This window comes from Nelusetta ayraudi, unplaced genomic scaffold (genome assembly GCF_046127955.1).
Source record: "Nelusetta ayraudi isolate G7.1 ecotype Tasmania unplaced genomic scaffold, CSIRO-AGI_Nayr_v1 ptg000002l, whole genome shotgun sequence".
Taxonomy (NCBI): domain Eukaryota; kingdom Metazoa; phylum Chordata; class Actinopteri; order Tetraodontiformes; family Monacanthidae; genus Nelusetta; species Nelusetta ayraudi.
This window is the reverse complement of record NW_027466052.1, coordinates 12,147,501-12,155,000: the sequence shown is the minus strand read 5'-3', so window position 1 is coordinate 12,155,000 and position 7,500 is coordinate 12,147,501.

The window sequence follows — 7,500 nt, the reverse complement described above, 5'->3', positions numbered from 1 at the left end:
AGCCACCCAGCATCTATTTCCCCCAATAAAAACTAATAACCTTTTCTGTCGGAAATCACGGCAGCTCTTGAGTGCTGGCGCAGAGGCCTGCTGGATGGCCTGTAATTGCGGTCCAGAAGTCCTCTCTTTAGTTTATTTTTTGCAGTGTTCTGGATTAGATTTTTTTTTTCTTTCTTTTTTTTTTTCTCCCCCATGGTCCTCTCGGCCCTGTGCGCTTTGCGCGGCTGATTGCTTGCGCGGCTCGCCCCACACTCAGTAATCAGACAGGGGCCTGGAAACGGGGCAAAACAGCAACTCAAGGACCTTTTATAATTGGGGGGGATTTGGTGGGTGGTGGGACTTTTACATTTGGTGTCAGAATTGGTTGAGATGGCGGCCTCGCCGTCTGAAAAAGAGCGGCGACCATTGCAGCCAAGTAGCTCATTGGCAAGGCAGCTATGAATAGCATGAATATCATCTGCGCCGCTGTCCATTTGTCTTTGGGAGCGCCGCGGCATAATTCTGTAATCCGGCTAAAACAAGTAATCTATCAAACTCCATGCGGACGAAGCGTTGCTGGTATTTACACGCAATTCGGCCTCAGCTTGAACGCTATTGCGGCCTATTTATAGTGAATATATTCCTAAATCATAATGAGCGTCCAGTGTTGTGTGAAACCCACTTGTTTTGATTTGTGCAATAATTTGCTGCGGTGATTCATGGCTGTTTCAAATCTCTGTTTACATAGCAGATTGTGATGAACAAGGTTTTACATGCAGATTGTAATGCCTTCCATTACGACGATGTCTATATGAAATATTGAATTGACTTTCTTTCTTTCTTTCTATTTTTTATCATGTTTTGTTTCCCTGTGGGAAATTTTCTGCATTACAGTGGATTTTAAATGAAGGCAAACAGAAACCAATCAGAGCGGTCCATCTAAATGTACAGCGTGTACGATTCAAATGTGTATCGTACTTGTTGCAAACTAAGAAAATATGCATTTTTGCAATTTTCAGCAATTTTGGCTGAAGCATCGAAAATCAAACAGCAGTCATAAAATACACATCTGCAGAGTCCAATTTGGATTCGGCTGAATTGAGTCTCAGGTCTCCTGGCACTGTGCTGCTGCCTTTAGGCTGGGAGTCCCAGTTGTCCAGGACTACAGACGGTCCAGAGTTTAGAACCATTGCAAGCCTCAGAGTGAAAATAATTCAGCTGTAAATTTTTTGCAACAGACCTTGGTTATGTAAACTCTGATTCATCTAATCTAACGGTCAAAAATGACCAAAGAAGGTTTCGGTTGAACAAATGAAGCTGGCAAACTGTCCACTCTCTCGCTCCACTCTCTCTTTCTCTTTTTTTTTCTTATTTTCCTGAAATCACCCTCTCTTTTTTTTTTTCTCTCCAAATGAATATCTCAGATAAAGGAAGCAGGAATTGGGTATCAGTATGCCAGACTCGCGATACAGATCAATCAGAACAAATTAGCTACTTGCACGCGATGGATTTCCCTTAAACGTTTGCGGAGCCGTCTTAAGCGAAAACACGGCTCCGAGCGGATGAGGCTGGTCTGCTCCAGGCGCTGGGGGAGTTGGAGGCAAAGCGGGAGTCAAAGTCTGCGCTCTGATAAACTGCCCGCTGTTTAATTGCAGGAGGAGAGGAAGGGAAGAGAAGTTAGTGGAGGCGCCGCTACGTTCTGACTGAAGGGGAGCCCCGAGCATTATTTTTTGGTTCGGTTACACTTTGTACCTTGACGTCACTGACGCTGCACGCAGGCACACAGGAAGCAGGAGGAGACAGGAGAAGAACGGCACAGGGCCACAGAGGGCCGCTGCCGCCCAGGGCACCGAGGCCGCAGCCTGCCGTCCGACAGGACAAACACACGTCTGCAGCCCAACATTCCACTATCGCAGCGACTGGGCTGCTGCGCACACGGCTTCGTAGCGGGCAGGGGAAAATATATCCCTTTACTATTTTTAGTTTTGTTTACTTGCTGATATTTTATTTGTAGAATGAAGAAAACTGTGTTTTTAGAGCCCTGGCTTAAATCCTGCCAGAGCTTTAAGACCATGATGTCAGATGATCACTATTTAACCTTTTTAGAACCTCTGAGCAAACATTTGGTGCTTCAGCACAGTTTTGCATTACTGTTTAAAGATGACTGGTTGTTTGCGTTTGCCTTTTGGCTTGCAGCTATACACATGAATATGGATTGTGTCAACTGCCTAATTAAACTAATCTTACTAAAATTAGTTATACAGTCATCATTCAATCAGAAATGAGTCAACAAAAACCAGTCCCCATAAAAAGAGTGTTTATTATGTGTGTGTGTGTGTGTGTGTGTGTGTGTGTGTGCATGTGCAGTGACTCAGACTTATTAACCAAAACCAGATAGCTGTGTGACGACATGCGTGACTCAGTTTCTCTTTCCCTGAGTTGTTGTCGAGAGTTCTCGACAACAATTGACACAAACTATTGACAAGTGGTGTCAAAAGACACATTTTTTTTTTGTAATTGTGCAACACACAAACATCCGGTGGATGTGTCAGTGCCCTTCGTGACATCACAAAGTCTGACTTCCAGATCTGACACTTTAAAACGAAACATTTGGTGAAAAGCCGTGCAAACAAAAGAAATGAAGACCTGGCTTTTCTTGTTTCCTACACAGGCAGGAGAAACATGTTGCCAGAAAATATTAGTAAAGTAACAATTGCATATTATAGCACCGTAAATGAAACCAGATTATGTAGCTGCCTGCTCTAACCTGCCACGGAACGCTTCAAATTACAGTCCACAAAGACTAAAGTTCAGAACTTGTTAAATGATGATGCATGATTTCATCAGGAATAATTAGCTCGTCAAATGGGGCGTTTGGCCAGTTCCAGCCTCGGTTCATGTCTTCTGCTTCTAAAGCTTGTTGAATTAACAACACACAAGAGTATTTTGCAACTTTCCTTCCCCTCTGTGTTAAAATTGTCCTGGCCTTTCAGAGAATAGAAACCCTGAATTACTTTGCAAGGCTCTGCTGATGGACATTGGCACACTCACATACTGAAGTGGTCTTTGACCTCAAAGGTTTTATTGGCAGTAGTATTAGGTTATTTTCTGTTATAATACAAGTTCTTTACACTTTTTTTTAATCTTTCAGAAAATGAGAGTTTATTTCTGTATATATTTCGCTTCAGCCCGCTTGGTATTAGGTCTATAAGTGCGATGAATCAATACAGAATACAGACGCAGCAAAGTTTGGCTGATCATCGAGCGCTTTGGGTCACATTATGTACATGGACTGCGTCCTATCAGACTGGAAGGCATCTTCAGTTCACACCTGATGCTTTGTTTTACCCTCCACGTGTTTGGAAGGGGACAGGAAGACGGCAGCAGGGGGAGGAGTCGGTGCCCTTTGTGAAATCACAAAGGCATGTTTGAGAGTGTACTTTCTAAATGGTGCTGCAAGTGAATAAGAAGTCAAGGATGAATATCTGGGGAGGTTCCTGGACGGGCTAGAGACACGTACGTACTGCAGATACATTGCAGGTGTAATAATGGACCTCGGCCAGTGATTCAGGAGCTTAGCATGCAGAACGCAGCTCCCATGTTTTCACATGGATCATTTGTGCTGTTTTGAGGATGAGGACAGCCCATCACTGTCCTTTGGCTTCATGGGATCAGACAGCATCTCCGAGTGTCTGGATCTCGTCTTCAGTCTAGATGCTGCCAGAACAAGAGCGCACGCCGCCTGCACCTTATTCCGCCCGTCCCTTTGTGTCTTCGGCACATTTCTGTTTTTGCCGGTCGGAATATTACAGCATGTTTGTGTGCACACTTCCTTAATTGCATTAAGAGGATGACGCACTCTGCTACTCTGTTTAAGCTCACTTTAATTGCCTCTGAATGGTGCGCTTGGGAAGCCGGAGCTGATGGAACAATGTGGACCTGCAATTAGCTATCTTTCAGAAGACGCTCGGCGGGGAGGGACTGAGAGGCCTCCAATTCTTGAAGGAATCCAGCACGCCGGGCAACAAACGCTATTTGGTGTCACTGCTGCGGTGGCAATGTGATGGTATTTCATTCATTAAAGAATCACACATTTTTGGGAGGCGTCGTGGAGAGAAACCGTCCACAAGCAGGAAAAAGAATTTTGATGACACTGTGGGAAAAAAAAAAAAAAAAAAAAAGTAGTAATAATAAACAGCCGTTGCAGGACATTCCGCGATATTGTTTGGTTGCAAATACAGTAATGAGACGAGAGACACCAAAGGTGACGAGTGGGGCTGAGGAAATGAGAGATCCGTTTGCAGTGTAGGCTCGTGGAGACATCCCCTCCAGTTGGGTAAGAGTGCAGCGCTGATGGGGAAATGACAGAATTGCTCCTTGAACATTTTCAAAGTGGTTTAAAGTTGGAGAGATGTTTAAAATATTCAAAGTAATCCGACAGTGTGGGTAAGAAGAGAAAAGGGTGCCAAACATTTGAGAAGCCCCTGCGAGGTAAAGACGCATTGAGGAAGGTTGACAAAGAGAGCGGCTGCCATGAATTGCGCTGGCGCTGATCAGGCAGGCGGCGGCTGTGGAACACTGCGGTTCTGTCTTATGGCAAATCAAATCAAAGGACGCCTAATGTGTCCCTTTTGGATCATTCCGTCAAAACTTGGTAAGCCCTTCACTCGTCACTGGTCGGTGGTGGCAGAAACGTTCATCCTGCTTTATAAATATACATTTCTGAATGTTTTGTTGTTGTTACCGGCAGTGTTGACCTACAGTAACGTCATTAGGAGCCTCTAGAATATGAGGAGTTTACCGGCCTCGCTCCACGACAGGCTTCACCTGCCTTTTAATTTCATTCCACGTGTATAATGTACGAATGTAAGGCATTAAGTGAATGACGTCATGCATTAGCGTAATGGTATTGTTGCTGTGCGTACCGGGAGCCTTTAACGGCGGCCGATTCACTAGCTGGCTACCCGGAGCGCCGCCGCCGCCGCCGCCTCTCCCCTCCATCCCCTCCAGCCGCCCCTCCCCTTTTCCTCTGCTCCTCGTTTTTCGATGCTTTTTCCCTTTTTTTTTCTTCATTTTTTTGTTGCCTCCCCCCCCCTCCCAAACCCCTCCAACCCCCCGCCTTGGACAATCTGCGTGGCTCTCTCCTTCCTGTCCTTCCTTCTCTCTCTCCCTCCCTCTCTCCCCTTCGTCCCAACGCCACTCTCTCCCTCCCTCCCTCCACTCTTCTTCATTTAATAGTGGACCTCAGAGTGGTTGCCATGTCGACCAGCCGGCATATTACTATGGCAACGAGTGTGAGCGAGACGAGGCTGCTGATTAGGGAGAGATGTCTAGTGTAGCCTGGCCAGCGGAGGGTGGAGAGGAAAAGGGGGAAATGGGTGCTACGGGGGGTTGTATATTATACGTCTGAACAGTGTGTGTGTGTGTGTGTGTGTGTGTGTGTGTGTGTGATGTAGTTGTGTGCATATAAAATAAAAAAAATTTTACAGGCTGGTCAGTTCCCTAATGGTGAGCCAAAAGACATTTTACTTTTCGGTTTTCGGATCGCTCCTCGAGATGTCTCCAATAATCTTTTGCTGTGTCAAGAAGAAGAAGAAGAAGAAGGAGAAGAAGAAGGAGAAGAAGAAGAAGAAGAAGAAGAAGACAAGGAGAAGACTTACAAAAAAGAAAGAACCAGCTCTCCTAATCTGACAATCTACTAACCATCACAGTGTAAGCTTTTTTTGCGTACGGAGCTTGATTCTTTTAGCAAAAGCACTCAGACGTTCTCCTAAATAGAGGGATGATGAAAAGGAGCACATTTTCGTGTGTGTGGTTCAGAAACGGCCTTGATGTCCCCCTCACCCCCACCCCCAGCCCCCCCAAGGCCCATTGTGCACAGCCACTTTGTTTTGCTTGTGTATAGACAAACCTTATCCGAGCTAGAAATGGTGCACTTATTGTATTTAGGCAGAATCATATCTGGTGTTGTGACATGTGAGGGACGGAGGCAGCCAGAGCTTTTTAAAAGCTTCGCCCTCCTCCAAGAACACTAATGAAGGCTGTAGAGGATGCCTCAGACCTCCCAGATCCATCAGAGAAACTAATTACAAGATCCAATTAAAGAGAGAGAGGCAGAAGAAGGGGAAGAGTGGGGGGGGGGGAGTAGATAGGAAGTGGGGGAATCGAGAGGGGATGGGGGGGCAGGTCTCCCTTTACCATTGACCTACCCAAGCAGTCGGCTCATTCAAGACAGTAATTATAGCTTATTTATTATTCATCCTTGAGCTAAATAAGAGCGTGACATTTCAATAACAATAATAAGGATGGAAAAAAAAAAACAGCAGCACAAACCACAGACTTGCTAATTGCAGTGCTCAGAGATTAAATGACTGGAAAAATGTTGTTATTTACTTATTCATAACATCTACACCAGCCTTAAGAGCAGCGCAATGCACTTCAGTGGAAATGAGCCTAAAGGGCCCTCTCATGAGATCTCCTCAGCAGACATAATCCTGCACGCAGGCCCGCCGCCGCCTCCCTGCACGTCTGCGCACGTCTGTGTAAAAGGGGATGGCAGCAACTCTTCCTCTCGTCGTCTCCGTGTGATTTTTCCATCTTCAATTCTTCACGGGCACAGAGGGGTTCATTCAGCAGAACTGGGAAGTTTTTGTGGTGGTTTTCGTCGGACTGTGATGGCCAGGGTTCGGTTCCGGTTGCTGGTGCTGGTCCTGGTCCTGGTCCTTCCTGGTTCCTCACGTCGTCTCTTGATGATGCGCAGGTGTGCGAAAACATAATATGGTGTTGAGTCGGTGGATTGTGTGGCACTGTGACGTGATGATGTAACACACATGCAGATTTCTTTCTGAAAAACAAAAGGAAAAACTCTTTCTGACAACACCACAGAGAACATTAGCCGCGTTTCCGTTGCTCCTAAAATTGCGCAAAACCCCAAATATCGCAATAAACTCCTAAACTTGGAAAAACCTCTCAAATATTGCTAAAAGGTTTTGACGCTCTCAGACGTATCGATATAGAGGGATATCGCAAAAGTGTCATGGAAACACTTTTTTCGCATTTACACGTCACCGCACGTGACGTGTGGGGTCATGTGACCAGTTCACTTCATGTGAAAATGGCGTGTTATGTTTGGATGGAGGAGGAGACGGACTAGTTTGCACAAGTAAATCAAAGAGAAAAATATACAACCATTCAAACCCAAATGTAATTCTCGCGGGAGGAGGTTCTACAAGAATTACGGTTTATGTGCTTCACACCATTCAATGGAAACACCTGCAAATTGCTTGAAATATGACTTTTATTTTGCAAAAAAACTGTAATGAAAATGCAGCGAGTCTCCATATTCCAGGCTTACAGACAAAGGTGGGAGTTTCTTTATTTTACCGCAACGGAACTGCAGTGAGCCGACCTGAGGCCCGCTCCTTCTGCGCGGCCCATCGAGACAGAGCTTGCCCACATCTGCTGCATGGGGTCCTCCACTCTCACCCCCTCACACCTGCCTCGCCAGACGCTGCGGTGCCT